Source organism: Plecotus auritus, assembly GCF_963455305.1.
Source record: "Plecotus auritus genome assembly, chromosome: 4".
Lineage (NCBI taxonomy): Eukaryota > Metazoa > Chordata > Mammalia > Chiroptera > Vespertilionidae > Plecotus > Plecotus auritus.
The window spans coordinates 36,072,433-36,100,018 of NC_137775.1; the positions used below are offsets into that span (position 1 = coordinate 36,072,433).

The window sequence follows — 27,586 nt, forward strand, 5'->3', positions numbered from 1 at the left end:
TGGGCACTACTGATGTGTGCCATGTCCTGAATTAAATAGAGGCCCGTATGTATTCTCATTCTCCGATTTCCCTAGAAGTATTTGGGCAATGTTGGATTTGTGAGGAGAAGAGCTGACAAGGATTCAAGTGGAAGAACTGGAAATAATGTAATGCAGTACGAACCAGAGAGGAGAACAATAGATTTGATAGCTGTTTATTAACCAAGTGTATAAGTTTTTAAGGTCTTTCCTCTTCTTAAGAGGTTGTGTGTGTGTGTGTGTGTGTGTGTGTGTGTGTGTGTTTGCTTTGCATCCTAAATATATTTGCACACAAGAGACCCAAGTAAAATACGGGTATTCAAGATAGGTATTCTGGCCATTTTGGACTAGAATAATTTTTATGTCTACTATATTCAAATATATACTAGTGATAACAATATATTGGGATTGGGCTCCTACAATCTATTCAATGTCATATACATTCTTAATAACAGCCTGAAATAATGAAATCCTACTTTTAAAGAAAGTTTGGCATTGCAAATTTGTTTCATTGCAATCTGTTTCATTTTCCCCATCTTTTTCTATCCATCTACCCAACACTTTAATTTTAGAGTCAAATGTGTACTTTGCAGCTAGAGAATTACTCAGGTCTTCTGATAATATATTCAATTTAGGAAGCAGCAGCAATTGTTTAATATATTCAAGTAGTAGCAAAGATAAGAATGATTGATATGGATAATATCATCCTATAAAAAGGTCCATCTGGAGGCACGCAATATTAGCAATTTTAAGGAGGGTACATTTAACCACTCTCGCCTAAAAAGCTCAGCAGAACCAAGGTCCTGCTACAAGAACATTATCTGAAAGTACGTATGAGTATGTCTCTGATGAAAGGGAATGAACAATTACATAATCCAGGGTTAGGCTCAAATGTGAGCTCTGCTCTCATCAGCAAATTGTTTACTAAAGAGACTGGAAGTACCATTTAAAAAAAGAAATGTTCTGATCATCCACAATACATCTCTCCTTCCCAAAGCATATTTTTAACCAGTGCTACTAAGAAGAGTGGGGGAGGGAGAGACTAATTGGAAACTGACGTTGTCTCTGCCTCTACCCTCAGGTGCTGACAAGCAGGGAGCAAGCCCAAAAGACAGGCGGTAGGGAAGGAGAGGCCATGGAATATCCACCAACCAGATAATCATCGCTGGAATAACCGGGAAGTGTCTGAATGTAGGTATGTGCACTGAAGACTTCTGTGTGCGTCTGCGTGTAATACAACCCCGTCCCATCAGCCTTTTGAAAGCACCATGTGGCGTCCTAGCATATGTGTGCACGTGCACAAGGCCACGCAGAAATCCCGGGCAGCCCTGCAGCAGGAAGTCCTCTTTATTCTCTTGGGCTTTTAAATCATCCTACAAAGTGACTTAAACCGCCTCCTTCTCTCTAGCCTCAGTGTTCCCATGTAGAAACCTTCCTCCCACGGACACTGAACACAGAGTCTGTCTCCTTGCTCTCCCCACGCTCTGACCATCTGAAATAACTCCCAATTCCTCTTGGCTGGTTTTAGTTCTGGTTTCCCTCCAAGACCTAAGTCAAGTTCCACCTCCACTAGAAATTCTTGCTGCTTTCTCCATCCCCGATATTTGCTTTTGTCCAAACTTTTATAGCATGTGCAGTTACACCCTTTCTCTGGCATGTGACAACTTGATCCACACACTGCTTTTTTCTCCTTGTGCATATGTCCTGTGTCCTCAGTGCACCTGTTTATTTCTGGAAAGGCAGGATCTGCCACATTTTTTAATTTTGTTTTATTGCTTAAAGTATTACAAAGAGTAGTACATATGTCTCCTTTTTTTCCCCATTGACCTTCCCCCGGCCTCCCCTACCCCCCAGTATCTTGCGTCCATTTGGTTATGCTTATATGCATGCATGCAAGACCTTCAGTTGATCTCTTACCTTCCCCGCTCTCAACCTTCCCCAGCCTTCCTGCTGTAGTTTGACAGTCTGTTCAATGCTGCTCTGCTAGAGAAGCAGAAATGGGCATGTAATGAGCTGTGATGATGAAGTCAGGCAACAGAGGGCAGGGGTGAAGAACACAGGGCCTGAAGCCACACTGCCTAAGTTTGAGTTCCCACTCAGCCATTTACTAGCTGGGTGCTCTGGTCAAGGTTGTTTGAAAAAAAAACTTCCTGTGCTTTAATATCTACATCTCTAAAATAGGAGTAGTAATTCTACCCTTGAGTTGTTGTAAAGTTCAAATGAGCTAACAAATTTTAAAAGGCTTAGAATATCTAATACATATAAAACACTCAAAAAATCATTACCTAGTTACTACTGTAGGCACAGTAATATTCCATCTCAGTTTTCTCATAATGCTATAAAATACCGTTATCACCATTCTACAAACAGGAGCCCTGTGGCCCTGAGAGGTGGTGAATATTACTAGCAAGTGAATAAAATATATTCACTTGCCATCAAAGAGTAAACTACAAAATTTATAAATTTTAAAATCATTTTATTCTATTTTAAATTATTTTGGAGAATTTACCAAGAGCTCTGTTAAACTTGGCAGACTAGCCTTCTTGGAATCTCTTCATTTTCTAGGAAATCATCAAGTCTTGTTCTTGCCACTGCCAAAATTCCTTGGCCGCTGCTGCTTCATTAGTGCATCTGTAGCAATGAGCACTGTGCCGGGATGTAGTAGATGATTGATAAATCCTTGGTTAAATTAAATTTTGTCACCCTGCTGATACATTAAGTATACTCTACCCTCCTGGCCCACCGCTTAATTACAGAGTAGCTTTAGAAATCCTCTGTGGACCTAAAGAAACTACCTTCAGGTAAAATATTTCCATGAGAAGGGATTGGAAGAAATAACATTTTTGAATGCTTATCTTATTGTAGGTTTGTTGGGGTGTCCTTTTTTACTTTGCAAACATTATTTCATTTAGTCTTCAAAATACCCTATGAAGTAGGGATTGTTACCCCCATTTACCAACCAAAAAGCTAAAATTCAAATAGTTTAACCAACATATTTAAAAATCACACAGCTGGTGGGAAAGAATTTCCAATGTAAGTCTAACCCAAAGACCAAGAAGTGATGAGGCAGTAATGGGGTAAAGTGAGGCTCAGATTCAGTCATGAGGCAGATCCTCCTGACACAACTTCAGGAAACGCATGTGCCTTCTTATGCCTCCATTTCCTCAGTTATTTTGAGTATCAAAATATTTTATTTGTAAATGGCTCCAAAATTATCATTGATACTATAGACATAAGCTATAATTATGGGTCTGGTGAACATAAACACTGAAACAGGTAAGAAGTCCCCAAAAGGTTTGGAATTCCTAGCAGGTGATGGGAGGAAGGTGGAAGCAATGAAAGAAGTGAAGACCGAAGACAAAGAAATGCCATGCCTGTGGAAGTAGCTGGGAGCAGATCTAGAAGAGATTACTCTAGCACCAGTGCTGATTCAAGGCTGTTCAGTTGTCAGTTATCCTTATAATATGTTAGATGATGTTTTAAAATGTAGCTATAATGGCCACAATCACTAAACCAAACACTGGATTTATAGGACAAAACATTGGAAATCAGGACTGTTGTATATGGAGCCATGTATCTAGTATAAGGGATGGTTGTGTGGCAAGCTACTCATTTGAAGGATTAAGAGTAATATTATCTTGCCCTAACCAGTTTGGCTCAGTGGATAGAGTGTCGGTCTGCGGACTCAAGGGTCCCAGGTTCAATTCCGGTCAGGGGCATGTACCTTGGTTGCGGGCACATCCCCAGTGGGGTGTGCAGGAGGCAGCTGATCGATGTTTCTCTCTCATCGATGTTTCTAGCTCTATCCCTTCTCCCTTCCTCTCTGTAAAAAATCAATAAAATATATATTTTTTTAAAAAGATTAATATTATCCTTAAATACATGGTTCTAAAACTACATGTGTACCATAGGGGGTGGAGGGTGGGCTGGAAGAGGTTAATGGGGGGAAAGAGAGACATATGGAATACTTTCAACAATAAAGATATTTTAAAAACAAAGCTCAAAAAATAAAATAAAATAAACTACATGTGTACCTCCCAGAGTACCTGAAACCCCTAAGGGCCTCAGTGGAATCCAGGCTGCTGGCTCTTGAAACAATTTCTTCAAAAGTTTTTCATAGAAATTAATGGCACTTCATTTGTTGCTGATGTCTTGTTTTGAAGGGAAGTAGATGTATTTGATGAGTTAATAAACTATGGCACACATTTAGTTAATAAACTAAATAACCATGTGCCTCACTTATTATGATAGTAAAAACAGTTCAGTGTTATAAAACGGTAAAGTGCTTTCCATTTCTTAGCATTTAATTACATCCCTACTGAGTTTATAGAATAATGAATCTCAGCATATGACCTATTGCATGTATTTAGATTTAAGGAAGTTATCTATATAATAAAAGCCTAAGCAACCATTACAGCAGAATGACCAGAATGACCAGTCGCTATGATGCGCACTGACCACCAGGGGGCAGACACTCAATGAGGAGCTGCCCCCTGGTGGTCAGTGCGCTCACACAGGGGGAGTGCTGCTCAGCCAGAAGCCAGGCTCATGGCTGGTGAGTGCAGTGGCAGTGGCAGGAGCCTCTCCCACCTCTGTGGCAGTGCTAAGGAGCAGCGAGCCAAGCGGTAAGGAGCAAGGGGTCCAGACTGCGAGAGGGCACAGGCCGGGCTGAGGGATGCTTCCCCCAGTGCTTGAATTTTGTGCACTGCGTCTCTAGTTTACTATGAGAATATACCCATATCTTTCTTTTCCTTGGTTTACATGATAAATTCCAGAAACCATCTACCAGATTTTTTTTTTCAATTGTATTTTAACTTGATTGAGAACAGGCAACCTAGCTGATATTTTAAACAGTACTGAAATCAAAGAGAAATTAAGAAACCACTTTCATAAGTGTCTTTTGTCAAAGCTTGCCTAGAGGAAGCCTCCACTTCCAAGATCTACTGCTGAGATGGAGAATCTATGATCAATTGCTCAATTGCATCTGACCAATTTTAACTGTCAAGAATTTAGAAAAATATAGCCTATGACAATAACACATTTAACCTATTATAATAGCCTCTTTAATATTTGAACTTTATCATTATTATTAATTATTAAGCAACTTGATGGTGGAATGGCTTGTAAGGATAATGATTGGTGTAATGGAGCAACAAATGGCTTATTTGAGGAATATTTTTAGAGTGTATTCCTTATCTATATATATAAAAGCCAAGCAACGGGAATGACTGGTCGCTTTGACGCACACTGTGGCAGTCAACAGGCCCAATTGGCCCCAATCAGCCCTCCCAACCTCCCACGGCCCCTCCCCCCAACAGGCCCCACCCCAGGCCCCCCACCCCTGATCAGGAGTGGGCCAGGTGGCCAAATGCCTGTGGCCCCCCGCCCCCACTGGCCCTGCCCCAATCAGCCCCCCCACATCCCCTCACCCCTTGCCAGCCTGGCCCGCTCAGCCCCCATCAGAGTGGCCAGCCAGACCCCACCCATGCATGAATTCATGCACTGGGCCGCTAGTAAATTATAAGTCACTATACAAATATTTATAAAAATAATTTTTACAATACCAAATATGTTTTTTTGCAAAGTAGTGAAGTATAATAGAAGAAATTTTTCCTACTTCTATTACTTAAAAGTTATTTGTGAACATGGGTTCTTCAATATATAGCAGGATGGTACCTGTCCAGGAGAAGACACATCCTATATAATAAAAGCCTAATATGCAAATTGCCCCTCGGGCAGTGGTTCAACTGGGAGACTGGGAGTTTGACTGCTCATTGTGACGTGCACGGACCACCAGGGGACGGAGCAGAACACCGCAGGCGTCGGCGACGCAGTGCTGGCAGCGGGCGGCAGTGGAGGCACTGCCGGCCCCAATGGGCCCCAACGAGAGCAGGACCATGGCGGGATGGTGAGCAGGCAGTGCCAGGCCAAGGCAGATGCGAGCAGGGGCCCAATCACCCCTGCCAATTGCCCCACAGATGGCCACCAGCGGCAGGGGGGCAGGGCCACTGCCCAGCTCCCAGGTGCTGAGGGAGCCAGGCGGAGGCCTGATCGCCCTGCCGATCGCCCCACAGACAGCCACCAGCGGTGGTAGCAGGGGGTGGGGCCACCGCCTGGCTCCCAGGCACTGAGGGAGAAAGGGCAAATAGCAATATTAAAATATTTCTTCTAATTATTTCCCTCTCAATGTGCACGAATCCGTGCACTGGGCCACTAGTAAGAATTATAAAATCTGCTATTCATAGAGTGCCTGTTCTGTACTAGACCCTTTAAAATAGATCATTCTTAGTCTTCAGAATGTCCCTGCAAGGATATTTTGTTTTCCTCATATGTCTTCCTATACAATTGGGGTTCAGATACGTTAAGAAATAGTTGAGTAAACCAGTAAAAAGGTAGTGCCACAATTCAAACCCAGATTCTGAGACTCCTGTGCTCACGCTTTTAACTATTAGGGAAGCCATTTGCCTCCACAGAGGATGGGAGGTAAAAAGTTAAACACATACACACACACACACATATACAATAGTAATAGCTATAATTTATTAATGTGCCATGTACTGGGCTAGGTGTCCTAAGTTCCTTATCCTAAAATACAGCTCAAAAGAGACTCCATCTCAGATTTTCAAATGCATTGGATATTAGTATTCCCATTTTCCCTGTGAGATATTTAATTACTGACATAAGATGGCACACCTGATAAGTAGCAAAACTGGGTTTCCAACTCAGGTCTTGTCGAGTTCAACATCCATGTTCTTTCTAAGAATATTATAAGCTAAAATATAAAACTTTTTTAAACTAAAGACTCTGAACTGCTGCGTGCTTATCTCTTTTTCTCTGACTGTCTTAAAATGATTTCAGTTTTGTTTAGAAATTATTGCACTTTCTGTTAGTAAGGAACTTTCATAAAATTAGTACTAATTCAATGAATATGCACCACTTTGTGTTTATCCTAATGGTGCTCCAGTTTACATCAAAGTCAGATTTTAACATTATAACTCTGATGTGCTCAGCTTATATTTTATAATCTAGAATTTTACTAAGAACTTAGAAATTAAAACAGGTTTATGAAACTCCGGAAAACTGCCCTGCATGCATAAATTGCTGTTCTGAATACCGCAAGTTACAAACACAACTGAATATCTTTCATCCTAATCTTACAAGAAGCCTAGAGCAGCATTTTGCATTCATTCATTAAACAAGTATCACTGATTGCCCACTATTTCTATAACTGTATGCTAAGGAGATTGGCAGAGAATAAGAATGCAGACCCTGACCTCAAACAGCTTTATAAATTAATTAGGGGGAAAAAGACATGGAAACCATTAAGGAACAAAAATTGAAGTTAAGTAACATGGGAACAGTGAAATAAATTGTGTTTAATGAAAAAGAAAAAAAAAGACTCCTACAATTTCATGGCTGGAGGTGCTGACTATGGGTTAAAGTAGTGAAAAAGGCCTCACAGAAAAAGGCCATTGTCTAGGCAGAGAGGATGGATGGCACTGGCCAGGCAGGCACTTGGGGTGGAGGTGGCCGGCAGCAGGTGCATTTATTATCCTGAAGGCTTGTTCAAGGGAACTAGAAAAGACAAGATTGGGAAAAGAGGTGAGCCAGATAGCCAGAGGCTCTGATTCCAGCTAAAGACTCTGGCCTTTGGCCTCAAGGTGATGGGAGTCATTGAAAATTTTTGAGCAGGGAAATGACATAATTAAACATAAAAAAAAGATAAAGTTGGCAGAACTGGGAAGAATGAATTTGTGCAGAGTACAGGAGCAAAGAAACTACAGCAATAATTCAGTTCTAAGGTGATGAGGTTTTGGATAAAAGTGACAGTGGGACTAGAAGGAAGGAAATAAATGCGAGAGGTGGGGCAAAGAAAGACAAGAGAAGGCGATGACTAGATATAGGAGAGAAAGACACAAAATAATTAATTTTAAATTCTGTTTGGGAAGTTATATCATTTATAAATTTTGTTTTCGAATTAATTGGACATCATCCATAATATTCATGTTCTGAGACGCCACTGGATTCCAGGAAGAATTGCTTTTATTCAATGTGGTTTTTCTACACAAATTTACAGTGAAATCCTGCTTCCAAAGAGATAATACTTTTATAAAAATGCCTGAGAAAATATTTGTAGCTTTATGTTATAGTAATAATAATGCAGTTATAGGATGGCAGAATGCTTAGATGAGTGATGTAAATTCAGCTAAATGATATTCAATTTGTTTCCAAAATTCTAATTTATTGATTTAGCTATTGTTATGTTTTCTACCAGAGTGACTTTTAAAAACTGTTTATTGGTTGTCTACATTAGATCACTTTTACAAGTATGTTGACATGATTCTCTAGCAGTTTGGATATATTTGGTGCTTCCTCCCAGGATAAATCCTGTTGTCTTCAAAATGTCCCTGTTTAATTATTGTACTTGATGGGAAAACTGGGCCATAAGAAAGTGAATTAATGATTTATTAAGGGTAGTATGAGAGCTGAAGAATTTATCTTTCCTTTAGGTCCAGTGGACTTCATTGATCAAATAAGACTAGAAAGAAAGAAGTATTCTTTTTGGTTATTTAGGTTTGGTAAAAATATCCAGCGCCAGGCAAATACAACCTTGTTCCTCAGAACACTCTCTCCCTTTCTCTCTCTCTCTCTCTCTCTCTCTCTCTCTCTCTCTCTCTCTCTCTCTCTCTCTCTCTTTTCTCTCTCCATTGCATTACTGTGATCTATATATGTATCAGTTACTTAAAAAAGCAAGTGTCACTTTAATATTACTTAGATACTGTTTTTAATGCATCAAGTAAAACATATTGTGGCTTCCAATATTAATTCATTCTCCACTTAGCATTGTTAAAAATATTTATGATCTACTACAGAGCAAAACATATTGTTATCCATTTCCCCCTGCTTTGATAAAAAGCATTCTTCAGCTGTTTTCTAGGAACAAAAGTTGTCAAAGTTTGATGGTAATTTATGTTGTCAGTGCATTAAGTTGATTTTATGGCAGCCAACACAACTATTGTCTATTTATGAAACCAAGGATCACTCTAGGTCTCCACAAAGGCCATTTGATACCTGCCCTCTCATTTGACTGACCTTGAGGGGAGTTGAGTTTGGTAATTTATGGCAAACACCATCTAGAAGACCTATTTGCAAGATTCACTGTCATTTAGTGCTAAATGATCATTGCTGAGTCCAGGGACAATCTGAACCACTGACAGAGCAATCCCATAAAAAATATTGCCTACCCACCCAGGTGTCCTTTCCAATTATCTGAAGTAGGAATTAATACTTTTAAAAGCTGCTAGTTTTTGAAAGGTTATTACAATTTATTCCAGCAGTTTCTTTTGCACATTATGATGAATTAGTTTATTAGGCCATTATTTTCCATGTCAGCTTTTTAGAAGATTGAACCATAATGTTGAAACATTAGTGTGAATGGCAAACATACTATTTTACAGCTGAGTAACATATTTCTTTGAGAAAAATGTGCTCCGTTTTTAATAACAGGTAATTTTATGTTTATGTTCACTAATGCTGTTGTCAGGTATTATTTATTTCTGTTTGGTAAGAACTGGAGAATTTTCTTTCAAAATGTTAATGGTGGCCTGGACAGATTTTAGAGTCATAGTAAGAATATATTACTTAAAAGTAGAAATTATAAATTGTGTTTTTCCCTGAAAGCTAATATTTTGTAAGGTTTCCTTGATACCTATTTAATACATTATTACTTCCAGGGAGAGTTATACTCTTGTCTCAATTTTTTTTTTCTCTAAATATAGTGGACCAGGTGGGGAAGGGGTGGTTCATTTTTCTAAGGTCTTAATGACTTTCAAATTTTTATTTAATAAATATTCTTTATCTAAAATGATTTGTTGCTTCAGAGACCATTTAGTGATATTCTATCATATATAGGTATTTTGTAAATAATAATAATTAGCATTTGATAGAGATTTATTTTTCAGTCATTGTTCTCCATTATATGTCTACTAAAATAGTAAAGCAGTATAGGTAACCTCCTATTTACCAAGTATTTAAAAATACCTCTACGTGGGAAAGATTAATTAGAAGTACATACTCTAAAGAGCATTCAGTGTACTATATTTATATTCAGATAGCAAATATTTTTGAATGCCTAATACCTGCCAGGCATTATAAAACTGTGTGCAGTGGGACATAGCCATAGCAACAGTTTAGACATTCAGTCTTTTTGTTTCTGTTAAAGTTATTTGTGTAGATACAGTTTTTACAAAATATAGTTCCACAAAATTCTGAATTTTGAGTAAGCTAAGCATCTAAGCAAATTCGGTAACACTTTGAAAGGTTTATATTTGCTTCCTCCATTCCAACAAATGCTTGCCAAAGGAAATATTGTTTTTGTTTTCTCATCAAACACATTTGTTTCTGTAGCAAATGGTTTCAAAACTGAAGTATTTGCTTTTGTTGATATGACTGAAACAAATGTTAGTTTTAGCAGAATTAAGATTTGAAACATTCCATAAATTTTTCACATTGTGTCAGAGAATTTTTTATAATGTAAGAAGTTAATAATGAGAATTCCAAAGTTTCTTCTTTTGGAGGGAAGACTAACATACATACAGAAAAATGCACACACAATAAGTACACAGCTCAATGGATTGTCACAGAGTAAGCACACGGATATAACCAGCTCAAATCAAGATAGAAATCACTAACATTCCAACAAACAACCTTGTGGCCCCTTCCAGTTAATCACACCCCACCCTCCACCCCCAGTAACCATTCTTCTGATTTATGACATCATAGTTTACATTAGGCTGTTTCTTGAAATTTGTAAGATTGCAATAAAATTATTATTTCTTTTGCTAATGTTTCTGAGATTCATCCACGTGGTTGGATTCTGTTGTACTTTGTTGACCTCAATACATGGTATATTCCATTGCTTAAATGTACCATATTTTATTTTCTTATTCTATTGATGATCACTAGATTGATTTCTTTTTGGTGTTTGGCAAAAAAAATTTTGTATGAGCATTACATATACATATATTCATACAGGTTGGGGCAAGAGTAGGTTTACAGTTGTGAGTACATAAAACACTTTACTCTTGAGGCCCAGTGCACGAAATTCATGTACAGAGGGAGAGGGTCCCCTCAGTCCAGCCTGCACCCTCTCCATTCGGGAACCCTCAGGGGATGTCTGACTGATGGTTTAGGCCCGATCCTGGCAGTCAGACATCCCTCTCACAATCCTGAACCGCTGGCTTCTAACCGCTCACCTGCCTGCCTGCCTGCCTGATCACCCTTAACTGCCCCCCTCTTCCAGCCTGATCACCCCTAACTGCCTCTGCCTGCCAGCCTGATTGCCCCCAACTGCCACACCCCCATTGACCTGGTCACCCCTAACTGCCCTCCTGCTGGCCTGGTCGCCCCTCACTGCCCCCCCTCCCCACCGACCTGGTTGCCCCTAATTGCCCCCCCCCCCTCCCGCTGACCTGGTCGCCCCACACAGCCTGCTGTTCGGTCATTTGGTCGTCCCTCACTAACCCCTCTGACGGCCTGGTCGCCCCTAACTGCCCTCCACTGCCAGGCTGATTGCCCCTAACTGCCGCCCCTGCTAGCCTGGTCACCCCTAACTGCCCCCCCATGCTGGCCTGGCCACCCCTAACTCCCCCCTCCAATGCTGGCCTGGTCGCCCCTAATTGCCCCCCTTGCCATCCTGGTTGCCCCCAACTGCCCCACCCACAGGCCTGGTCACCCCACGCAGCCTGATGTTCAGTCGTTTGGTCGTCTCTCTCTAACCCCCCTGCCAGGCTGGTCGCCCCACGCAGCCTGTTTGGTCGTCCGTTCAGTTGTTTCAGTCGTGATGGCCCCTGGCTTTTTATATATATGGATTATTGTATTATTTCCTATATGAACAATGGTAAGCTTACTTCTACCCCACCCTGCATATCATAAATATATATACACAATATTGTATTGTATATATACTATAAAAACATATATGTTGGTATATTCCCAGGAGTGGACTAGCTGGATCTCAGGAAGGGCACAGGTGCACTTTTGCAGATACTGCCAATGAGTTTCCCTGAGTCCTGGTACTTTCTTATACTCATTAGTTATTTTCCTTTGGACGTCAAGCTAAAAAATAATTGGGGAAAACTGGAGTAAATAATTTCCAGGTTTATTTCAGGCCTAGAACTCTGTAATTCAGTACTTGTTTACAATGGAGAACATTGGCATAGATTTCAACAAAAGGCAGATAATGAGAATCTGCCCCTTGGTCTTCCATTATACTTCACTATTTGCATTTACATATGGATGTGACTGTTAATGAACCTGAGCATTCACATTATTTGCAAAACAATAAAATTACAGTATCTGATGCAGAAGAGCTGGAAAGTTTTCTGGTTCCCCCTATATGTTCCGTGATATACAGAACACTTTTTGCCAGGCTGTTGGTAATAACGAGACAAATGCAAACCAGGCCTGCTCTTCAATGTTGCTGGTTGTTTTCACTGAAGGGGTGCAGGGACTGTGTGTACACATCCTTTGGGGTATTTTACACAATGCAAGTATTCAATACATTTTTGTTGTACACATTATCCATTTTGCGGAATGATTTTGGGAGGACGGAGCTCTGGGGGTTGCATAGAATCCTGGCTCTGCCAACTGACTTTGGCCAAATTATTAATCTCCTTTAGCCTTACTTGCTTCATCTGTAATGTGGAGAAAATAGCCCCTACATCAAAGATCACTGTGAGAACAAAGGACATAGCATATGTGAAGCACTTCCCACAGTGTCTGCTTGTGATGCTCAGTAAATGTAGGGTGGTATTATTGTTTTTTTTAATTTTAAGATGGTATTTTTACCTCTGTCTAAAGATAGTAAAGATTCTGCTGCTCATACTTTATGGATAGATAGGTATGCTCTAAAGTTTATTAGAACCTGATAGCTAGATGTTATTCTTCCTTTTATTAATTTTTCCACAAATATCGATGCAGTAGACTATGGGCAATGCACTATACAAGGCATGAATATTCCACCACATTTTAAACTCTGCCCCTGGGCACACCGAGCTGATGTGGCTTGCAAGTCCTCTAGCAGTTAAAGTACAGCATGAGTAGGCGTGAAGGGGAGGTCTAGACACTCCAGGAAAACTTCCTGGAGGAAGTGACAGCTCAACAACTGACACCTGATGATGCCTAGGCCTTAACCATGTAAGGGAGAGTGGGGTAAGGGATGTTCAGGAATAAGAGCATACCAGGCAGAGGAAACAACATTAGAGGACTGGAAGATTTTCCGAAAAATTGAAGCTTAGAAGGCAATGGATGAAAAAAAGAAAAGAAAACGTGCCAAGAAGAAAGAAATAAGGCTAAAAAGGCAAACAGGGACCAGTCCAGTAAGGCCTTACAGACTGGACTTTGGACTTTATCCTGAGGATTATGAGAAGCTATTGAATTTTTTTTTTAATTAGAGTATCTTTTTTTTTTTTTTTAATTAGAGTATCTTTATTAGGTGTGTGTATTAGACCATTCTTGGTGAAGAATGGGAATGGAGGGGGTGTGCAGGGGGAACAAAACAGGAGGTAGAAAGATACTAAACGGGGTAGAAGGTAGCAGTGCTCTGAATTCAGGTCTCAGCAGTGGGAACAGAGAAAAGAGGATGGATAGAAAGCACCTCACTTGGAAATCTAGGATGGTACCATACCATAGCCCTAACCTGGACCGTGGGATGCTTAGTCATAGTAATTACTAAAGGGGAGAATGCAGAAGGAAGAGACGGTGGAGGTGGAAGGACACTGAATTGCACTGGACAAGGTCAGGTTGAAGTGCTGTGTTATCTAAGTATGTGTTGAATAAATAGCTTTGACTTCAGGAGGGAAATCTTAGATGAAGATGTAAATAGCAAGGTAATTGCAGCATCTGTGGGCATAGGGCAGGTTGCTTAAGCAGAGTGTAGAGTGAGGAGAGAGCAGCCTAGAATGGAGCACTGAGGAAAAGCCATATTTAAAGTATAGGTGGAAGAAGAAGAAGCCGAATTAGAAGCCACAGAAGTGGTAAGAAAATGTGAAGTGTGTGTTTATCATGACCAATGGGATAAAATGTTTCTGGAAGAAGGAATGAATGGTCAGTAGTGGCAGATGCTGCCAAGGTGTGAAACAGCCTGGGTATTGAGAAGTGCAACCACCAGCTTTGGCAACAAGGGAATAAGTCTGTGGAAACTTTGCTAAGAACAGGTTGGCATTGAACAAGTCAAGGTACAGATGATAAATAAAAACATAACTACGGGTTGATGGGCTTCCAGGCAAATATGATTACTAAATAACACATTATGTAACTATATTAGTAAGAGTTACTCAAAGATCTGTTAAATACATATTTTAAACCTTAAATACAACTACAAAATACATACCACTTTTGATCTTTCTTTTAATGGGTTTTTATCACTGGCTTGACATTTATCTCTGAATCATAAAAATATTCTTTAGGAGAATGTGAAATTTATGCTCTAACCCAGTTGTTGGAAACTTGCCTCTTGAAGAAATTTAGCTGGGAATTCTGAAGAAACAAGAATGGGGAAGAAGTTCCCTGTGGAGATGTTGTTGTTGTTGCTAATGTTGAAAAGAATAGAATGGGCTTTAAAATAAATATCAAAGAGAAAAGAATAGGATGTGGAAGCATAGCAGACAGGAATCCCAAAGGACAGGAGGGTTCAGGTTCTTGCATGTGCATATATGCAGAGCCAAACACGGAGAGAATCAACTCCTGGAGGAGAAGCCGGTGATTCATTATTGTGAGTTAAAAGGGGACATGTTATAAATCATAAGCAGGACAAGCGAGTTCTGTTTTCCCTGCTCTGTTCCACTGTTGAAAATTAATTTTCCTCGGGATTTTTTTTCCTGGTGGCTGTTATTTACAGTATCGTCCGCCCAGGCCAGCTCATTCATTTCCACAGGCAGCTCCGGTTGGCGCACCCGGGTAAAGCACAGCAAATTCACTTAGGGGGTTGTCGGAACTCTTTGTGCAGGTACTGCTTCCAAATTCAATCTGTAAATGTAAGGTGTGTTTATCCTCACATTTCACACCAAGCCCAAGCCTAGTTTAAGTAGATGAAATTTGTGTTTAAAGGAGATGTAAAAAGGACCACGTCTGGGTAATTTTTCTTTTAAAAATACGTAAGGTCACTTAGGCCTAGGATATAATGGGTCGTTTCATGGGCACTACTTCTCACAGTGGCTTTGTTACTTCGAGGGTAGAGCTGAGGAGCTGGTTGTTTTGCGGAGCAGATGGCACGGTCTGTGGCAGAGACATGCGGGTCACCCCACACCCCTGTCTTCCACCTCCCACTAAGAACGTGGGCCAGGGACTGAGGACTTCAATACACTCTGTTCTCATTTAATTTCTAGCAGAGCCATGAGGTCAACACTATGCTTATATCTACTTTTCAGAAAGTCAGAACCCAAGAAATTAAGTAATGTGCCCATGTACACAAATAATAAGTAACAAGACCCAGATTTAAACACATTTTTCCACAAGGACCAAATAGAACTAATGAGTAGTGTGTTTTTCATGTTTTATTGTTGTTGTTTTGCATTGGGGGCGGGGGGGAGTTGTTTTGTTTTTGGTCTTTTTCCAACTTTTGAATAGAGTCCACTAGCTTGTTATTAATAAAAGACAAATTTATTTTCTTATTATTCTAACACAGACTTCACTTTACTACCATTTTCTTTTGTTCCTTCATTCTTTATATGTATTTATATCCTACTAGAGGCCCAGTGCATGGATTCGTGCACTGGTGGGGTCCCTCAGCCTGGCCTGCAGGGGTCAAACCAGCAGTCCTACATCCCCTGTGCGAAGCGGCAGGCAGCCGGGGAGGACCCCGAGCCCAGGCCAGGTGCTGCACCGCTCCCGCTCATCCCAGCCCAGCTGCACCTGCCACCATGGTCCCAGTCTGGATCGGGGAGGGACACGCAAGGGAGAGGCTCACACCGCTGCAGCTGTGCTCGCCAGCCAGCCATGAGCCCAGCGTCTGGTGCCCATTGGTCAGCTGAGCAGCACTTCCACTGTGGGAGCACACTGACCACCAGGGGGCAGCTCCTGCGTTGAGCGTCTGCCCCCTGGTGGTCAGTGCATGTCATAGCGACCAGCCAGTCGTCTGGTCGTCTGGTCGCTTCGGCTTTTATATATATAGATTATTATATCTTTTAGGCCACTTAAAATTGGGGGAGAAGATGAAGAGATACTTTATTAAGACAGTCACTATCACAATTTAGTCTCATAATAAGATAAGACATAATAGTCAAACTATATTAGCATTAAGCATGAGAAAGATTATTTCATGTAATAATTAGCATGAATTTGTTCAACAAATGCTGTTTGAGCACCTACTACTCACTGGGAGGCCCTTATGTGTTGGGTCAATGTCCATAAACATCCCAGGAGAGAATGGGGATGGGACATGAGAGGGGCAGACAGTAAACAAATCTATAACAAGGACAGTGGGGAAAGAGAAGGCAAAGTCAAGTAGGTGAGGAGTGCCAAGGGGATGGGAGAACTATGGTTGTGTTCTCATGGGAGACTTTTCAGTGAGATAAGTTTCACAGAGGCCAAGGAGCAAACCCTGCTGAGTGAAGTGCATTCAGGAGAAGCCTGACTAGCAAATGCCTAAGCATTTGAAGACCTTGGTGAGTGTCTGGGTGTGCCTACCTCTGCCTTCCCCCAAGCAAGGCGAGTGGTGTGGCGGGAATGGAGGAAGGGGAAGGGATAATTGGTCGCTATTAAATCAGGCAGGGTGATGAGGCCAGGTGGGCTGATCTTGGAGAGTCCTGTAAGCCCTTTAGTCAAATATAGTAAGCAAGTCACATTTACAATTAATGTTGCTTTAATATATCCAATGCAAGTTTTACCAGTTTTTTTCCTTTTTGGGGTTTCTTTTAAGTTATAAACACTGCTGATTGGATGATTTATCCTGAAACCAAGAAGAGCAGGGTCAGATAATAAGCAAACCGCCACTCCCCTCTGCTCCCTGGGGCGGGCGTCGTAACTGATCACAAGATTCTCTAGTCAGGCTGCAAAAGGTCAGGGCTGGTCAACAGATGAACTGCTCCAGACATAGCCTTTAATACGCAGATCTTTCCATCTCTGCCCCAGTTCCACCCCCAAGCATTAGTACAGCCAAATCTCCAGCAGCAGGATATGCCTTAGCTTTAGCCCACTACCTGACTTGGGAACTAAAATTCCCTTGTGATCCTCTTCACTCCCTACTGAACCCCCTCTTGACCCCACGTATATTCAGTTCCCTTGGGTCCCCTAGGGAATTCCTCCCTGCTCAGTGTTGCCCACTTGAAGGGGTCTGAACTGCAAAGAACTGCAACGAAAATAATCTTGACCTTTCTGGGCCTTACTGTCCTCATCTGTATATGGGCCTGATTTTGTCCAGCCTGCAGGACTGCTGTGAGTACTGAGGTAGTAGCTATTATAAAGTGATCCACATGCCGGAGGCAGTGGACCAATGTTTCTATCTCTCTATCCCTCTCCCTTCCTCTCTCTAAAAATCAATAAAAAATATATTTTTAAAAAAGAATGGTGTCCTCAAAAGCTTAAAATTCTGAAGCCAAAAGTAGAGAAATTAAGAATGCTGATGGGCTAATAATAGTTGATGTAGTCTTACTAGTGTGTGCTGTGCAGATGTGGGCACTGAGAGAAACACAATTGTGCACTTGCAAACATTCTTTTTCTTTAAAAATAGAAAATTGTGGCGTGCTAATATTGAGAATTAACTGAAATTTTCTTTTGAATAACTTCAGGAACATAAATTTGAACTTTTCAGCTTACAATTAACTCAGCCACAGAGAATAGGATATACAAGGAGAGCTGAATGTGTTGAATTGGAAAAGAACAATCTTATAAACACTGGCACAAGAACTTATGTTTTTCTATTTTAATTTGCAGTTTGTGAAGTGTTGATACAATTTTCTACATTTTACATAATTTGACTACAAGTGTCTTCTTTCAAAGGGACTTTGCGTATATTGGAATTTATTGGGCAAATGTGTATCCAGAAGCAAATGGTTATTCATACTTACTGGCTTCCAGAGAGGGGTTGTGCTGGTTCATTCAGGCAACTGGAATTCTGTCCACCAGAAAGCTAATCAGCAAGATGGCTAGTTACATTTATGAGTATTTCTTTTAGAGGCGTTTAGTTTCAATCCCACAGATGGTAGCTGTAGTCCATTAGTTTCTGAGCCAAGCTTTTCCATGTCCTATTGTACTTAGCAAGATTGCTATTGCACCAACACAATTATTCCAAATTCAGTGAGACTCAGCAGGGCTGAAACAAAGCTATGTCATAACAATTTAATCCCAGCTCACCTTCCCCTTTACTGGATAAACAATCAAACACCTGCTAAATTCTGCTCCACATAATAAGAACATCTGAGCAACAAAGATCAAAGAACACTGACATTTGATCTTATAGCCAATACACTAGAACCCCCTTTTAGGAAAGATTTTTTATTACATGGTTTCAGATAGCTCTTCTTTGGATCAAATCATGCTGCCCACAATAAACAATACCAAGAAATTCTGATCCGACATGGTTAATTCATAAGGCCTACACTTCATCATCATCATTGATAGGTGCTTCATTCTATCAGCATTAATCTTCATTTGAATGACATGAGAAATGATCATTTAAGATTTAGAGGTACAAGAGAATTGTGTTTTCTGGTTTTTTATCCATGCTTTAAACAAGGAGTAAAAAAAAAATCAAGATGAGAGGATATTAAGTATGTTTATCTTCTTAGTTACACTAGAATCCCCACTTTCGGGAACAAGCAAAATACTCTGAGTTTCAAAAATGTCCAAAACATAAAGTTTTCTGGTATAATTTACAAAAGACACCTTAACTATCCTTTCTGTGTATTTTTTCTTCATACTTTAATAGTAAACAAATAAATATGACCATAATGACAAAGCTTTCTTTCAGAGTTTTATTGTAACTATTGAATACATTTCCTACACGTAGGTATTACCTCCTTCTCTGGGCCTTTTTTTTTTTTAATTATACACAACAGAATGCACATCCCCTACCTTCTCCCACCATGCCCAAATACCTTGTGAACCTGCACATTCTTCACAATCCTCTCTCGAGTGAAAATGAACGAGGGCTTTCTCCTCCAGTTCTCCATGTCAAGGTCTAATTGCAGGAGCTTTCCCAGGTCCCCTCCTCTTGCATAATACCTTATATATGAAGTAGTAAAAAGGGGGCAGCTGGGTCTCTATACATCTGTTTGTGAGCTCGCCTATCTTAGAAAACTTTAAGAAGGCAAACACTGAACAACAGTCATTCTGCTGCCTGATGGGTCTCATGGTGTTTTTATGCTAATGGTTGTATGGACAGAGGCTCTGTGACATCTAGGTCTGTGTGAATGTTGCAGTGTGCGTGGATAGAGCACAGGTTATAACAAACTCCACAGGGCATCCAAGGCTGTTCATTGTATTGGAAGTGCTGTTACATTAATTTTGTTTAGGTGACAATAAGGAACAAAAGATTAGCTTTCAACAAGAGTACTTGGTGGCAGCCAAGAAAAACATAATTAGCCATTCCTACTCCCTGTAAAACAGAAATTCTTGTATTTGAAAGTAACACTAAGACAAAAGTATCCCAGCATCCTCTTGGCATGAATAACTTCATTTCTCATTTAGCTAACGTGTTCCTCTAACCAGCAAAAGGGAAGCATATTCTAAGCCTGTCTCTTCTTCATACTGGAGGGAATAGAATTACCCGGATTTTGAATTACCAGGTGATTTACCACATTTGGGATTATGTTTGAGGACCTGGGAAAGCTCTTGTGACTTTACATGTAAGTTCAGGATGGGGATATATACCAGATGCTAAACTCCTGCTTACCTAAGAATTTATAATGTTTAGAAAAAATGACTTTATTTTATCTAGAGCTGAAACTTTAAATTTACATTATTTGAGAGGTGATGCTTGTATTTGTTTCCTACCTCAAATCATTCTGAAATCATGATTTCATGCACTGGGATGAAGGACGATATGTTTGCAAGGACAAAGAGATCCGAAACAACAGAAGGTCAAATATAATAGAAGTTTACTTCTCGCTGACCTACTAATTTGAAGTGAGAAGTTCAGGTTGGTAGGATGGCTCTGCTTCAGTACATTATTCCAAGATCCAGGTTCCTAACATGTTGTTTTCAATCATCTTGTTCATGATTGGAGCTTCTAGTGCTCACTCAGAGGAGCAGAAACCAAGAGCACTTAACATCCTTAGGTTGATGATTTGGAAGTGGCAGCCATCACTTCATCTCATCTTGTGTTAGTGAGAATTTGGTCATATGGCCACATCTAGTGGGAAGGAAGGATAGAAAACAGTCTGTGGCTGTTGCCATCCAAGTCTGTGCTTCTGGAGAGCCCATATTCATGTGCTTTCAAAGCCCCACCCAGTCTTTGCATCCAGCACAAAGACATGCACCACCTTTTCCGTCAAAAGCAGAGATAGCTCCTGTATTTTGGTGACCTATAAACAAAAAGTCAAGTTGTCTGGCTCTGCCCATGTACCCCCAATATGTAGTGCTGGTGTAGGACTAGGACGACTACAACAAAATCTCCCATTCAGAAAAGAAATCATGGGAAACACAGCAGTCCTTGGTCCATGCCAATGACCCTGCTGCTCAGGAATGTCAGACACACCCTTCCCTCCCAGGGGACTTGTCCTCATGGGCAGACTCTGGGCCTGCCACCTCCAGTTTCCTCTCTGCTTGTGTACTCAAGTGGGGGCTATCTTCCAGACAGGGATTTCTCTCATCACTAAATGGTTGGATTTGGTCAGACTATAGGAACTTTTGCAGAGTTTAATTTTAGGTCATTGTACCAGAGCATCTAACACAGTTCCAATGCTGAACCAGATAGTTTTCTTTGTAATATAAGAAAGAAAGGTCTTTGTTGGGCTTTGACTTTATTTGTGAAATTTCAATTTTTGAGCAATGATTGGTTGGAAATTCAGTGGATAAGGAAAATCATTTCATTAAATGTATTGATCTTAAATCATCCAAATGGGATGAGAGATCTGCAGTTGAACTCTGCCAATGTTTGGGAGCCCTTCATGTGGTCTTTGTAGAGTCAAAACAGAATGAAAGTCTTTCAGCCTGAAGATACAGGACAGCAGTTTTCCTGATAGTCAAATCATCAACCTTGTCAGGCTTCTGTGTGTGTGTGTGTGTGTGTGTGTGTAGCGGGAGGGGAGAGCAGGCTGCCACAGGGAATGCCTCAAGAGCATTTGCACTGCCTGCCAATATCTCATGTTGAAATAGCAATAGCACTACATACCTAACCACTTCCTCTTCTGCCATGCACATGCAACATATTCCTATGAGAAAACCAAATCTAGAAAAGCAGTGAGGCAATGATGATACACAATGATCTCCCACTGAACACGACATATGTGTTGTTAATAATAATCACTATTATTCTATGAGACATGTATGTACTACTCATTATGTGCTGGGTATTATTCTATCCACTTTATGGATATTAAGTCATTAACCTTTACAACAGTCTTATGAATTAGGTACTATAATAATGCCAGTTTTAGGGATGAGGAAACTAAGGCAAAAACCACTAATGTACCCAAGGTCACATAGCTAGTAAAAAGCAACTATGAAAATTATGCTCCTTGTTTGAAGGACCTGATGATGAGACAGATGTAATGAGTGACAAGTATTTTGGCGTTAATAAAGGGAGAAGAGAGAGCTCAGTAAACTCACGCATATAACTTGCACCGTGTATGTCACTAAACTACTCCTTGTGGCCGACATCCACCACTTGCATCTCTCCTCCAAAAACATGAAAAGTTTTCTCTGTGAATTTGTTTAGGTGAGGAATCTGTGATAATGATCAGGAAATGATGAGTGAGGTGGGAGGATAAGGTTTACCTAGAAGCAGTCCAAAGGAAGTGACCCCACTCCACGCAGGGTCATCCCTTCCCTATCTCCACATGGATGGACATATAGGAAACCCTGGGTATAGAATCATTCCTTGCTTAGCCTAGGCCAATTAAGTGCTGTTGTTTTAGACCTTCTAAGCCTTTGGAATAGTTATATTATAATGTTTGCTGTTCTCAGAATATGCAACCTTCTAACTGGTGTACCTAGATCTTTTTAATGCAGTGGGTTCCTTAAAAGTTGTACAACTCAAGTCCTCTTTGCCTAATAATTTCATTTCTGAAATTCTTTTTCTCACTTTCTTACTGGTCTTCAACTGTCAGTGGATCTTAATGTTTATAATTTAAGTTGACCTTCCTACCCTCTCCTCCCAATGTTTTTCCTGGTTCATAATTTGTAGATCAGCGATGAGTGAGGGCTATGCTTCTGAAGAGCCTTATTCTGAAGCCTGTGGAGTAATTTCAAATAAATGTTTTTTTTATTGAGGTTAAAAAAAAAGAAATAGTTATATTATACGAGCACTTTTCTGTAATGGCATTTACTCTAATGTGATTTTACCTGTAAGGTCAAAAAGATTCTCATACTTATCGGTGATATAATTATTCATCCTGACAAACATTTTTCAACAAAAGCCACATGTAAATTCGATTCAGCCACAAGGTTTGTATTGTCCTCTCCCACTCTCACAGTTACTGCACCTCCTCCCTGACAGCCTTCCTCATCTCCCAGGACATGTGCCTGCCATATGACCCCATTCCAAGCTTCCACATGAAATGGAGTTTTAAGGAAAAAAATGAAGAAGGCTGGTGGCATTTCTTTCTGATGTTACTAATTTCTCCTTCCTTTCATTGGTTTGCCAATCCCAGACTGCAGATCCTCTTTGAACTAGGATTTCCAAGCCCTAATTACAACTGCACATCTGTAAGTGGCATGCTCCTCGCATCCTCTTCTGAGGGTTCTATGCAGAGGCAGGGACTTGCTGCCCCTGAAGTAACCAGGCAGCAATGCTCCCAGCAGAAAAGCTTCAGAAACCAGGGTGATGGGGAAAGGAAAGCAGCACATGGCTTGAAACATGAAAGGGCAGGGCATTATTTTGTGAGAGAGAAGAGCAGACAATGTGGAAATCAAGAAATATCATGAATATCACAGACAACTGGCAATGAAGAAATGAAGGAAACAATGCAGGGCTAAAAATGAAGCAGGATAGTCTTCCTTCTATTCAGGTATGTGAGGATCTGAAGCCAGTAGAATATTCTGGCAGTCATTAGCATGGCAAGCGTGTGTACAGAGAAACACATGAACCATCATCCTAGATGGAGTGATGGGCGCTAAGGACACTGGCGGTCCCTTCCTAATAGCTACGGGGCAGGAGCTAATGGGCAGGAAGGTCAAGCTCACCTTCTCAGCCTCACCTTCCAAATACCCTCTGCTGCCTTGTCACTTTCCAACTGAGTTCCATGCATTCGGTATTGTACATATTATTAAAATGAAAATTAAAACTGTCATACTTGGGTGGCTGGGGCCCATTTATAATTTATCACGTTCCTTTAGAGTTAAGAAGAACAACCAGGGAGATGCAGCTTAGCTCTCTCAAACTCTCCGCTGCATAAAGCATGCTTGAGCCTCGCAGGACAGATATATAACTGCACTCAGTTAGCATATTTATTTCTCCCCTTATGGAACTTTTTCTTATCCCTGGTATGCTTAGCTTTAAATATATTCAGAGGCTATAAATATTACATGGAGTTTTGAGATATGAAAAATCACTTTTTCATCACTGATTTACTGATATGCTACAGAACAAGTTTAGTATCTATATTTACATGATAAAAATTTTCCATTAATACACTGTTTCTAGCTATCCATGGCAGTGCTGTGATTACATGTCGATCCTTGAGTGCACAGGAAGGGGAGAAGGCTGCAATTCAGAATGATCCCGGGTTGTGTCCATGATTGCTTCGTAAAGGGAAGTTGGGTTGTGGAGGCAGGAAGAGATGAGGGTGTCCAGGGATAAATTTGATGAGTACATTTTAATGAGGTAGTGAAGCCTGGTGCCCAATTCCTTTTCCTTCTGATATTAGAATCATGTGTATCATGTATGTTCGAAACCCCACGTTGTTTCCATATGGATAAAAACAACAGCAACCATTTATTACTTAATTTGTTACAGGCATTGTTCATTCTGTCTTACTAGTATGTATCTTTATCACAACCTGGTGGCTATTTTTCTTCTAAATATATGAGAAAATTGAAGCAGAGACATTGCATAACTTGCTAAAAATCACACAACTAGCAAATGCAAAGAGGTACATGGCTTTGAAACCCTTGCCTTCACCTCTGCCTCGTCTGCTTCCCATTTGGAAAAGAGCAAACTTGCCATGTTACACAGAAGGGCCCCCGGTGGCTCCGTCCCAAGCAGCCCCCTCCATGCTCCTCCCTGTGCTCCCCTGTCCTAGGTGCTCTTCCACGTGTCTTGGAGCAGATCTGAACATAATGCTAGTGCCCTGCGTTGGGTCCTCAGCCAAGGGAATAGACTCAGCAACATCCACTGCTTTCTAAACCTTCATTTGTCCAACAATGGTCCTAGAACATTTTGACAGGCAAGGGTGACAGGCCTTAGAGATGTTCTAATTTATCTCAAACATCTAATATGCCTGTTAATTCCAGCCAGTCACACACCACCTATGTGATTTCAGCCAGATCTACCCACCACTTTTAGGATTATGTATTACATCATTTAAATAAACTCTTGTATAATGCATTTTTATCAAAAGAATTTTTACATCAGTACTATAAATGGAAAACCAGTATCACTTTCCATAAGTTGGAATTAAGCATAAAAAAATACCATATGATTTCACTCCTATGTGGAATGTAAAACTAAAACAGAACAAATGAACAAACAAACCAAACCAAACTCATAGAGGCAGACGACAATTCGGTGGTTACCAGAGGGAGGAAGTGGAGAGAAGATGAAACGGGTAAAGGGGGTCAATTGTGTGGTGATGGATGGAAACTAGACTTTTGGTGGTGAGAACAATGTAGTATATACAGATGTTGAATTTTAATGTTGCACCCCTGAAACTCATATAATGATGTAAACCAACATTAACTCAATAAATAAAATTACCTACACAACAATAAAAATACAGACAAGACAAAGTAACATTATTAAATTCCAGTCTAATACTGTATTGCCAAAACTCTTTGGAATTGATAACAGGCTTTTCTTGTGGTGCATGTTGGAAATTGTTTGAGAGATATTAATGACATTCTAGCATCAAACTGAGGCTTTTCTCCTTGAATAAATAGAAGGATTAAAAAAGGAATTAGAAGGAAATAAATCTTTCCCCAGGTGGTTCAATGTTATTTAATGCCATGTCTGTGCATTACTTATAGTCATCTCTAGAATAACTGCTAGTTTGTAGTCATCACTTGGAAAACTGGTCTTGTCTATTCCCCTATGTCTTGCCTAAAAAGAAACTAAGATCCAGAAAGGTGAGATCATTTTTCATGCTCACACCCCTGGTACCTGGCATTTAGTAGATGTTCAATGAATGAAGAAATGAGCTATGTGGACATATTTGGACTTGAGAATCAAATGTGGATTCTAATTCTGTCACTACTGCTTACTGCCAATATGAAGTGCCAACCAAATCCAGATGGTCTCTTGACTCCCAGCAGTGTCCTTGCTAATCCTGTATTCTGCCTCACAAGTTCAAGATGACACATAAATGGTAGTTAAAAGAGCCAGATGCAGATTCTGAAGCAGGTCCAAAGTTCCACAAGGCAAAACCTAGCATGGAGTTGGGAAACCAAGATGTATTAAATAAGTAACAGAGCATGAACGTTTGGATGAATAGGAATCACATCCTTCAGTCTTAATTCAGAAGAATTCAATTCAGTTCAACTTCAGTTTATTGAGCACCTTCCATATTTACTCACATGGAGCAGATTCAAAGATAAATTCATGTTAAATTACCCAGAAGATGAAGTGGTCCACAGAAGCCTACTCTGCCTTCTTCACACTTTTTTTCCGCTTTGTCCCTCACACCGTTGGGAAGAGTTTTAAATTCTCTGTCCTTCACAGACTTTTACCTGCTTCAATGCCCCCACCCACACTTGCCTGAGAGTGGCTGCCATTAAGCTGTTATGTTCATGTGTGCACAGTGGCCTCGCTGTTCAACATCACAGCTCAGGGAGAGTGGTAAAACAGAACGCTGCCTCAGTCACTGCAGCAAGGAGAAAAGAAGTGCTTCTGAAAGAAGAGTGGGGAGAAGATCCGGGCAACAGGGCAAAGATGGTCCTGAGGGACTAAACTGTGACGCTCCTGGTAGGTACACCCTCCCCTCCATCTTCGGTGGAGTCACCGCCTGCCTCTGCCTCCCAGCAGCGGAGCATGAGGAGCTGTGTCTATCCCTACTCTGCACGTTTACCAGAATCGCCACATAGGTGGATTTGGTTCAAAGGACTGTGAAGCATGGTGTTTTCATTCAAAGGGGGTTAGGAAGGAATGCTGAAAAAAATGTGAAAGTATTTATAAGATGCTCCTACAGGGTTACCTGTTCATGCCCACCCAGTTTCTATTTCTGGCTTCTGCTTTTAAGTTTTACCTGACCTCTGCCAATGTTGAGACCTTCTGCCCTCCCCAACATTCCATCATTGAAGCAGCAACTGCTCTAACCTTAGTTACAGACATGATCATATTAACCCACATACCTTTTGCTTCTAACGATGCAAAAACTGTATAAGTCATCTTCCTTGGAGAACAAAGGAAATCTAAAGAGTGAATTTGTGAAGATAGTAATTTTTGAAGGTCAATAGTTGAAGGCAGTGTGACCCTCACTTTACGAAATCAGTGACTATCCTGTCCCCATTACTTAAACTCTGCCCTGGATTATAACAGCACCTCAATAAATGAGTGCATTTGGACATATAATGGGTTTACAAATCAGATGCGGATGTTTACTCTGTTTCTGCCACTTACTGTACTGTGACTTTAGTCAAGGTACCCAGCTCTCTGGGCCTCCATTTTCCTATCGGTAAAATGCTGGTGCTATTTTTTAAGATTAGGGTAAAGTACATAGAGCATCTAGCACAGTACCTGGCCCACAGGAGGAATTTAATAAATGGTACCTAAGTGCCTCTGTGCTGGGTGCTTATTGTTTGGGCATATTGAGAAAGTCTAAAAATACCTGTTTCCTCAAAGATTCAACTATCTTTTTAGTCATCAGTGCCACCAATAGGACACAGTGTTAGGTGCCAAAGGAGACATAAGCAGTGGGGAATGGGAAAAGTGGGAGAGATGAAACAGGAATAAAAGAATCGAATAAAAAAGGCAGACAAAGAAGGGAAGTCGAGTGGGGAAGCACAGTAATTCACCAACAATACCTGCCTCCCTCCAACAATGCCTGCCTTGTTAGCACTTGGGAAAGAGGCATTTATTTACCTATCTCATTTCTCCTTTCTCAGAGCAGACTACAGGAGGGACAGACTTGAGACTTTTGAATGGTCACCTGGAAAAAGTCTTTTTTCCTGTTACTGGTCTGTGTTTCACTCTTTTGTTTGAACAATGTACTATTTGTTTACTACATCAGTTTAGCAGATAGTTACAGAGCAAAAC

At 40.6% G+C, this 27,586-nt stretch overlaps 1 protein-coding gene across 3 annotated transcripts in view; it reads left to right on the plus strand.

Annotated features, from left to right (window-relative positions):
• HS3ST5 (heparan sulfate-glucosamine 3-sulfotransferase 5) overlaps positions 1-27,586 on the plus strand; it is a 249,084-nt gene that overhangs the window by 137,949 nt on the left and 83,549 nt on the right. For 2 of the 3 annotated variants that reach the window (XM_080664840.1, XM_080664841.1), the window contains exon 3: positions 1,100-1,213. The gene's annotated coding sequence lies outside the window, so the exon portion shown is untranslated. Of the gene's footprint in view, positions 1-1,097; positions 1,214-27,586 lie in introns of those variants that run through there. The other variant, XM_080664842.1, reaches the window with a different exon arrangement.